This window comes from Crocuta crocuta, unplaced genomic scaffold (genome assembly GCF_008692635.1).
Source record: "Crocuta crocuta isolate KB4526 unplaced genomic scaffold, BGI_CrCroc_1.0 scaffold336, whole genome shotgun sequence".
NCBI classification, from domain to species: domain Eukaryota; kingdom Metazoa; phylum Chordata; class Mammalia; order Carnivora; family Hyaenidae; genus Crocuta; species Crocuta crocuta.
The window spans coordinates 126873-137887 of NW_027527943.1; the positions used below are offsets into that span (position 1 = coordinate 126873).

The 11015-nt window shown below is 61.5% G+C and overlaps 1 non-coding gene across 1 annotated transcript; it reads left to right on the forward strand.

Moving 5' to 3' along the window:
• The first annotated feature begins 10506 nt into the window (after positions 1–10506).
• Positions 10507–10612, forward strand: TRNAL-CAA (transfer RNA leucine (anticodon CAA)). Its single transcript has 2 exons — positions 10507–10544; positions 10567–10612. It is a non-coding gene; the product is annotated as a tRNA-Leu (tRNA).
• Positions 10613–11015: the final 403 nt, after the last annotated feature.

The window sequence follows — 11015 nt, forward strand, 5'->3', positions numbered from 1 at the left end:
ACCTTATTATGGTCTATACTCCGTCCTGTTCCCAGCACTGATGTTTCACCGCTGCATCCTGAGTTGGTGAGGTCATGTTCTAATTCATTCAGTTATGCATTATGTTGAGGGAAATCCTATAACCAGGGCCTATAGAGAGGGCCTATGTAAAATACTACTAACTAGACAGCAGCGCACACAATGGTTCTTGAATGTTCCTAACAACCCTACAAAGTGGGTACTATCGCCATTATTTTACACATGCAGACACCAAAGCACAGAGAGGGCAAATGGCTTACCCAAGGCACACAGCTGGGAAGCCGTGGAGCCAGGATTCACACCAAGATGGATTGTGTGACCACACACACCTGATCACAACCCTCTGCGTACGTGGATTGTGCTTTCCCAAGCGGGAAGCAGAGTGTGGAACGGAGGCCTTACGGTGCTGGTCTGCTGACCCAGGGTACCTGCCTTCAGCAGGAAGGCTCTCCTGCTGGGAAGCTGGGTGGGGTCCCCGTCAAAATTGCATTCCAGTTTCACTTAATCTAGTCCACTGGGGCAGATGAATAGGGGCCCGCAGAGAGGGCACCTCGCGGGTGTCCAAGGAAAAGTGTCCCTGGGGCGGCCTGCAGTCCTCGCAGCTATCGTTGGGGCCATCTCCAGGCTGAGGGGCTTGCAGTGCGTCTCCTTTACCCCCGGCAGACCCAGAGCTCCAGAGGCGGCATCTGGATGCATTTCTACGCGCAGCAGCAGCAGCAGCCAGAGCAGAGATAAGTCTGTCGGATTCAACAAAGCTACTTCCCATGTGAATGAGGTGGATGTGCCCTAAGAGCGAAGGTTCCTAACCATGCCGGGTGAGGACGTGTCCAAAGACCACATACCTTATGATGCCCGTTTTGCAATGTGAACAAAAGGACCCCGGGAGCACGGCACAGAGGCAGAGGTTACCTTCTGGTACTGGCTGTGGGCGGTGGGTTCGTACATATTTAAAAATTATTTAAATTTTGAATTAAAAACCAAAACGCTGCCATTTTCAATGAGGTTGAATGAACCTGTACTCATCTGCAGATAGGTGAGCAACACTTGAATTCAGTGAATTAGGATTTGAGGCCCGGTAGCATCCCTCTGGCTCCCGTCTGGTTCCTTTCCTCGGAACATCAGGTGTTAATTACACATTAGGATTCCAACAGCTCAGTCTTTAGAGCTTTCACTGCCCTAGGATATTATTGTGTCTGTCTTCAGCTGCTCATTTTTTCTTTTTAAAAAAAAATTATTTACTATATATTTATTTGAGAGAGCCTGCGAGCAGGAGAGGGGGAAGAGTCAAGCAGGCTCCACACTCAGCGTGGAGCCCAACATGGGGCTCGATCCCACAACCCTGGGGTCATGACCTGAGCAGAAATCAAGTTGCTTGCTATACCGAATGAGCCACCCAGATGCTCCTCTTGTTTTTTGTGATTCTGGCCTGGCAGGCAGAGAACAGCATCTTCCCAAGAGCAGACAGGCCTGGAAGGGCCCAGTTCAGAGAATATAAGGAAAGTGAGCATAGCTCCTGCCCTCCAGGATGCGCAGTTGAGAAGATGAGAAATATTTGAGATGTAACTACCCGACACTTAAAGGTGCCATGAAGTTGAAAGCAAATTTCTGTCCTCATAGTAAATGAGCCACTTGTCAGGGCAGTTAGTTATCTGTGATCCAAACCCGAGAGGCGACAGGAATCACACATCTCTTCCCAGCAAAGAAAAAAACTCAGAAGGTTCTTTCTCCGCGTATTAATGGTGGGTGTGTTGCCTCTTCGAAAACGAAGGACAAGAATTTGTGGATTCAAACCGCACCATCACCCAGTGTTGGATACCCGAGCTGAACTGAACTCCCCAGGAAGATACAAGAGAACATGGTTTCTGTTCTTAGACAAGTTAATAAAGCCAGTTAAGAGGAGGAAAAAACAGCACGAAAAAGAAGTAGAGAGCAACAAAAGCTGGTTGCTGGACAAGAGGACCGTGCAGGCCTCCCTGTGAAGCCCCGGGTCCGAGGAGGCTGAAGTCCTAGGGCTTCACTTCCCAGTGGCCCCCTTTCTGGAGTCAGACCGGCTGGTATTCACTAGCTCAGTGCTGCAATACAATCCTACTTGACTATGTAGCCAGATCACGAAACCTGTGCGCCTCCTTCAGCCCAGGATTCCCCCTCCGTGTGGTCTCGGTGAGGAACAGGGAGAAAGCCCAGTCAAACCAGTGTAGATGACTGGAGAGCTTTGCGAGGGTGTTCGTGGAGTAGCTGGATTTCAAACTGCAAACAATAATGGTATTGGCTCAGTTACATTTCCTTGTTCCCTGCTGAAGAGAAAAGCAGCTTATTTGCTGGCTTAATTTTGCATTTGAAGTCTGAAGTGTAGCCAAGGCACGTGAAGGTAACTTTTTGAGGTACATTCCTCTCCCTGATTCCTCATTCGGAGCACACAGGATTTCTCTGGATAATAGTGTGGGGAACAATTGCCAAACACAGTTTTGGGTTTGGGATGCACAACAAGAATGTAATAGAAAAAGAAGATAATTTATTTTACTGTAGAGACCTCACATTGTTCAACTTACACATTAAAAAAAAAAAAAAACTGGAGCAAAATATGCCCAAGTATTAACAGATGCTTTTGACAAAGTTATGGGTGATTCCCACCCCCAACCCCCATATTGAACTCTTCACTATGGAAACCTTTAAGCACACACAAAAAATGAGGAAAATACACAGTGAACTCCCCATGACAAGTCCTGGCGTCAACAACTATTAGTTTATGGCCAATCCCATTTCCAATATAGCCTCATCCGCATTTCCACCCCATCCCTGTTGCTCTAAAGTAATTCTTGAATATGATAAAGAATCAGATGTGTTTACAAGCCTCACATAACACAATAATTTTGAGAGTGGGAATTAAATTTTTTTTTTAAATTAGTGTAGACCACCATCAGCTTTTCTTTTTAGTTCCCTCCACCCTTTAACATCTTCAGATCCTTTAAGTCCCTCTTGTGGAAGATGTTTTTAGAAGAATTTAGGATGTGGGAGTCCAATTGCACAGTAACTATTATTAGTAAACAGTAAAAATATTTACATATTTAATTATACCTCCCCTTATTCCAGAAAGGACTTTAAATAACATAAAATCAAGGCAGCAGGAGTTTAACATACCATAAAAGAAAGAAAAAGAAAAATAAGGATGGGACAAAAATGACCAGGAATAAAAGTAAATGTATAACACGGTAACAATTAAATATGGACCACAGTTTGGGTTTTAAAGATTGATAAGGGAGCCCTGTTAATTTTATGGCTCATAGTTTCTATGAAATGAAAACTGACTGGATGTTTAAGGGGCTTAATGAGATTAAAAGGTAAAATACAGTGAAAGATAGGAATTGCTCTTGGGTTCTTGGTAAATAGAAACTGTCACAAGGGCTTACGTTTCTTAGATTGAGCTGCAAGTCAACAAGGAAAGATGAACACTTCAGTTTGTTAAGCAATATGAGACCCCCCTCCCACACACCAACCATGAACCTCACGCACCCATCCAGCTGTAGAACAATGTGTTGCCATCTTTCACGCATTAAAACGTGTTGTTGTTTAATTTCTCCTTTGTTGGTCGGGTTTACAGTATCTAGACGGCTTCTAATTTTCTGGTAGGCGGCTGGACAGTGTATCAACAACTTTTAAAACTGGATAAACTTTAATCTAGAGACTCCACTTCTAGAAATGTAAGGAAATAATTATGGATATTTGAAAATATTTATGGACACAAAAATGTTCCTTAGAGCGTTTGCTGAGGAGAGTGAAAAATTAGGAATAATCCAGTGTTCAACACTACCGGTTTCACGTGGGGTGTCTGCAGGAGCTCGCAGTTAGAAAACCAGTAAAAATTACAGATTTGTAACAGGTTACAACTGCCATCTCTAGAATCACTTCTGGGACGACTTCCTTCACACAGATCTATAGCTTCTTAAAGTAAGTACAGCAAATTGGAGGGAGGGAACTTAGGAAACCATTGTTCCCTGTAATTCTCACTCCTATTTTCTGTTTCACTGTCAAAAACAGGTGTGAAACCAAGGGAATCTGGGAATCTCAGATAGGGACTATTAAAATTCAAATTAGTTCTCTGTTGGTGAAGAAGAGAGTAACTTTTGCCTTCCAGAAAGAAAAACGTCTGTGTGTTAACACAGAAAATCACCCGTCAGGACAAACTGTATTTAACACTCTTAAATCTGTCCCCACTCCCCGAGCTTAGCCCGAAGCGGAGGGCGGAAACCAGCAGATGCGTTCATCGCGCCCCTACCTTGCACGCGGGCACCGTCCTGGACCCGCGGATCGGACCTGCCCGGGTTTCTCCGGACAGTTTACCGCACGCCCAGCGCCTCTCAATCCAGCTGCTGGAAAGGGTTTCCGTTTGCGGCCGGTCAGCCTTCCGTCCAGAGCTCACATTACCCTGGACAAAGCTGCGGAAGCGGGAAGGCCTGCGCGCCGAGGCGAGGCGCTGCTGTCCCAGACCCGGCCGCCGACGCGCAGGGGCTCGGGTCCCAGCGTCCAGGAGCAGCCCGCGGGCAGCAAACCTGCAGCTGCACCCGCCGCCCGGACAGGCACCCGCATCTGCACCCGCACGGGCACGCACACCTGCACCCGCGCAGGCACGCACAACTGCACCCGTTCAGGTACCGACACCTGCACAAGCATGCACGCCTGCACCCGCACAGGCGCACACACCTGCACCCGCACAGCCACGCACACCTGCACCCGTTCAGGTACCGACGCCTGCACCCGCACAGGCGCGCACACCTGCACCCGCACCTGCACCGCACAGACAAGCACACCTGCACCCGTTCAGGTACCGACACCTGCACAGGCGCGCACACCTGCACCCGCACCTGCACCACACAGACAAGCACACCTGCACCCGTTCAGGTACCGACACCTGCACAGGCGCGCACACCTGCACCCGCACAGGCACGCAAGTCTGCACCCGTTCAGGTACCCGCACAGGCACGCACACCCGCACGCACGCCTGCACCCGCACAGGCACGCACACCCGCACACGCACCCCGCACATGCACGCACACCTGCACCCGTTCAGGTACCGACACCTGCACCCGCACAGGCACGCACACGCGCACGCACGCCTGCACCCGCACAGGCACGCACACGCGCACGCACGCCTGCACCCGCACAGGCACGCACACGCGCACGCACGCCTGCACCCGCACAGGCACGCACACGCGCACGCACGCCTGCACCCGCACAGGCACGCACACGCGCACGCACGCCTGCACCCGCACAGGCACGCACACGCGCACGCACGCCTGCACCCGCACAGGCACGCACACGCGCACGCACGCCTGCACCCGCACAGGCACGCACACGCGCACGCACGCCTGCACCCGCACAGGCACGCACACGCGCACGCACGCCTGCACCCGCACAGGCACGCACACGCGCACGCACGCCTGCACCCGCACAGGCACGCACACGCGCACGCACGCCTGCACCCGCACAGGCACGCACACGCGCACGCACGCCTGCACCCGCACAGGCACGCACACGCGCACGCACGCCTGCACCCGCACAGGCACGCACACGCGCACGCACGCCTGCACCCGCACAGGCACGCACACGCGCACGCACGCCTGCACCCGCACAGGCACGCACACGCGCACGCACGCCTGCACCCGCACAGGCACGCACACGCGCACGCACGCCTGCACCCGCACAGGCACGCACACGCGCACGCACGCCTGCACCCGCACAGGCACGCACACGCGCACGCACGCCTGCACCCGCACAGGCACGCACACGCGCACGCACGCCTGCACCCGCACAGGCACGCACACGCGCACGCACGCCTGCACCCGCACAGGCACGCACACGCGCACGCACGCCTGCACCCGCACAGGCACGCACACGCGCACGCACGCCTGCACCCGCACAGGCACGCACACGCGCACGCACGCCTGCACCCGCACAGGCACGCACACGCGCACGCACGCCTGCACCCGCACAGGCACGCACACGCGCACGCACGCCTGCACCCGCACAGGCACGCACACGCGCACGCACGCCTGCACCCGCACAGGCACGCACACGCGCACGCACGCCTGCACCCGCACAGGCACGCACACGCGCACGCACGCCTGCACCCGCACAGGCACGCACACGCGCACGCACGCCTGCACCCGCACAGGCACGCACACGCGCACGCACGCCTGCACCCGCACAGGCACGCACACGCGCACGCACGCCTGCACCCGCACAGGCACGCACACGCGCACGCACGCCTGCACCCGCACAGGCACGCACACGCGCACGCACGCCTGCACCCGCACAGGCACGCACACGCGCACGCACGCCTGCACCCGCACAGGCACGCACACGCGCACGCACGCCTGCACCCGCACAGGCACGCACACGCGCACGCACGCCTGCACCCGCACAGGCACGCACACGCGCACGCACGCCTGCACCCGCACAGGCACGCACACGCGCACGCACGCCTGCACCCGCACAGGCACGCACACGCGCACGCACGCCTGCACCCGCACAGGCACGCACACGCGCACGCACGCCTGCACCCGCACAGGCACGCACACGCGCACGCACGCCTGCACCCGCACAGGCACGCACACGCGCACGCACGCCTGCACCCGCACAGGCACGCACACGCGCACGCACGCCTGCACCCGCACAGGCACGCACACGCGCACGCACGCCTGCACCCGCACAGGCACGCACACGCGCACGCACGCCTGCACCCGCACAGGCACGCACACGCGCACGCACGCCTGCACCCGCACAGGCACGCACACGCGCACGCACGCCTGCACCCGCACAGGCACGCACACGCGCACGCACGCCTGCACCCGCACAGGCACGCACACGCGCACGCACGCCTGCACCCGCACAGGCACGCACACGCGCACGCACGCCTGCACCCGCACAGGCACGCACACGCGCACGCACGCCTGCACCCGCACAGGCACGCACACGCGCACGCACGCCTGCACCCGCACAGGCACGCACACGCGCACGCACGCCTGCACCCGCACAGGCACGCACACGCGCACGCACGCCTGCACCCGCACAGGCACGCACACGCGCACGCACGCCTGCACCCGCACAGGCACGCACACGCGCACGCACGCCTGCACCCGCACAGGCACGCACACGCGCACGCACGCCTGCACCCGCACAGGCACGCACACGCGCACGCACGCCTGCACCCGCACAGGCACGCACACGCGCACGCACGCCTGCACCCGCACAGGCACGCACACGCGCACGCACGCCTGCACCCGCACAGGCACGCACACGCGCACGCACGCCTGCACCCGCACAGGCACGCACACGCGCACGCACGCCTGCACCCGCACAGGCACGCACACGCGCACGCACGCCTGCACCCGCACAGGCACGCACACGCGCACGCACGCCTGCACCCGCACAGGCACGCACACGCGCACGCACGCCTGCACCCGCACAGGCACGCACACGCGCACGCACGCCTGCACCCGCACAGGCACGCACACGCGCACGCACGCCTGCACCCGCACAGGCACGCACACGCGCACGCACGCCTGCACCCGCACAGGCACGCACACGCGCACGCACGCCTGCACCCGCACAGGCACGCACACGCGCACGCACGCCTGCACCCGCACAGGCACGCACACGCGCACGCACGCCTGCACCCGCACAGGCACGCACACGCGCACGCACGCCTGCACCCGCACAGGCACGCACACGCGCACGCACGCCTGCACCCGCACAGGCACGCACACGCGCACGCACGCCTGCACCCGCACAGGCACGCACACGCGCACGCACGCCTGCACCCGCACAGGCACGCACACGCGCACGCACGCCTGCACCCGCACAGGCACGCACACGCGCACGCACGCCTGCACCCGCACAGGCACGCACACGCGCACGCACGCCTGCACCCGCACAGGCACGCACACGCGCACGCACGCCTGCACCCGCACAGGCACGCACACGCGCACGCACGCCTGCACCCGCACAGGCACGCACACGCGCACGCACGCCTGCACCCGCACAGGCACGCACACGCGCACGCACGCCTGCACCCGCACAGGCACGCACACGCGCACGCACGCCTGCACCCGCACAGGCACGCACACGCGCACGCACGCCTGCACCCGCACAGGCACGCACACGCGCACGCACGCCTGCACCCGCACAGGCACGCACACGCGCACGCACGCCTGCACCCGCACAGGCACGCACACGCGCACGCACGCCTGCACCCGCACAGGCACGCACACGCGCACGCACGCCTGCACCCGCACAGGCACGCACACGCGCACGCACGCCTGCACCCGCACAGGCACGCACACGCGCACGCACGCCTGCACCCGCACAGGCACGCACACGCGCACGCACGCCTGCACCCGCACAGGCACGCACACGCGCACGCACGCCTGCACCCGCACAGGCACGCACACGCGCACGCACGCCTGCACCCGCACAGGCACGCACACGCGCACGCACGCCTGCACCCGCACAGGCACGCACACGCGCACGCACGCCTGCACCCGCACAGGCACGCACACGCGCACGCACGCCTGCACCCGCACAGGCACGCACACGCGCACGCACGCCTGCACCCGCACAGGCACGCACACGCGCACGCACGCCTGCACCCGCACAGGCACGCACACGCGCACGCACGCCTGCACCCGCACAGGCACGCACACGCGCACGCACGCCTGCACCCGCACAGGCACGCACACGCGCACGCACGCCTGCACCCGCACAGGCACGCACACGCGCACGCACGCCTGCACCCGCACAGGCACGCACACGCGCACGCACGCCTGCACCCGCACAGGCACGCACACGCGCACGCACGCCTGCACCCGCACAGGCACGCACACGCGCACGCACGCCTGCACCCGCACAGGCACGCACACGCGCACGCACGCCTGCACCCGCACAGGCACGCACACGCGCACGCACGCCTGCACCCGCACAGGCACGCACACGCGCACGCACGCCTGCACCCGCACAGGCACGCACACGCGCACGCACGCCTGCACCCGCACAGGCACGCACACGCGCACGCACGCCTGCACCCGCACAGGCACGCACACGCGCACGCACGCCTGCACCCGCACAGGCACGCACACGCGCACGCACGCCTGCACCCGCACAGGCACGCACACGCGCACGCACGCCTGCACCCGCACAGGCACGCACACGCGCACGCACGCCTGCACCCGCACAGGCACGCACACGCGCACGCACGCCTGCACCCGCACAGGCACGCACACGCGCACGCACGCCTGCACCCGCACAGGCACGCACACGCGCACGCACGCCTGCACCCGCACAGGCACGCACACGCGCACGCACGCCTGCACCCGCACAGGCACGCACACGCGCACGCACGCCTGCACCCGCACAGGCACGCACACGCGCACGCACGCCTGCACCCGCACAGGCACGCACACGCGCACGCACGCCTGCACCCGCACAGGCACGCACACGCGCACGCACGCCTGCACCCGCACAGGCACGCACACGCGCACGCACGCCTGCACCCGCACAGGCACGCACACGCGCACGCACGCCTGCACCCGCACAGGCACGCACACGCGCACGCACGCCTGCACCCGCACAGGCACGCACACGCGCACGCACGCCTGCACCCGCACAGGCACGCACACGCGCACGCACGCCTGCACCCGCACAGGCACGCACACGCGCACGCACGCCTGCACCCGCACAGGCACGCACACGCGCACGCACGCCTGCACCCGCACAGGCACGCACACGCGCACGCACGCCTGCACCCGCACAGGCACGCACACCTGCACCCGTTCAGGTACCGACACCTGCACAGGCGCGCACACCTGCACCCGCACAGGCACGCAAGTCTGCACCCGTTCAGGTACCCGCACAGGCACGCACACCCGCACGCACGCCTGCACCCGCACAGGCACGCACACCCGCACACGCACCCCGCACATGCACGCACACCTGCACCCGAACAGGCACCCGCACCTGCACGCACACCTGCACCCGCTCGGGTACCGACACCTGCACCCGCACAGGCACGCACACCTGCACCCGCTCAGGTACCGACACCTGCACGTGCCAAGGCTCCCGTACTCGCATCCGCTCGTGCGCAGGTGGGCGCAGGCACTTCCGAGCCCAGCCAAGGCCGCAGCGCGTGCGAGCGCTCCTGGGGAGGAAGCGGCCGCGCCGCGGGACTGGGGTGCTCTGTGGGCGGGCTGTTGTTCCTCCGTCTCCGAGAGGAAAACCGGCAGCGCGCCGTTCCTGCCCGCGCCGCGGCCGCAGTTCCGCGCCGGCGGCCCCTCTCCTCGCGCCGGCGTCCTTCCGCGTCCACAGGGGCTTCTCCGCTCCTCCCGCCGCTCGGCGAGCCTCCGACGACGGCGCTGCCTCCGGCGCGCGCACGTACGTCACAGAGGCGCCGGGCCTGGACATCTACTTCAGCAGAAAATCTCCGCTCTTCCGCAGGGTGTCAGGATGGCCGAGTGGTCTAAGGCGCCAGACTCAAGCTTCGCTTCCCCGCGCTGGGGATTCTGGTCTCCGAATGGAGGCGTGGGTTCGAATCCCACTTCTGACACATCGTTTTCTTCCTCACGTAATTTTATACGCAACGACATTGACCTGAGAAATAGGTACGGAACACTTAGACACCTAAATGTTAAAAAATGTCTTAAAATTTTCTCACAGGGGACGTGAAAACCCCGAGAACAGCGAAAGCGAAAGTATCGCGACACTTTTTGAACGTCGAGAGATTTGGGAGCGGAGATCGCCCCGCGTTGGAGCCGCTGAGGCATCGCGAGAGAGCTGGAAACAGCGAGACTTGGGCCGCGTNCGCCCACCCCACGGGCTGCGTGGGAGGTCCGCCGCCTCACAGCGGGGTGCTGCGGGTCTCTGCGGGACGCGGACCCGCCCTGCTGCCTGTACCGTCCATCCAACAAGTGTTTAATGAGTGCCTACTGTGTGCCAGGATCTAACCCCGG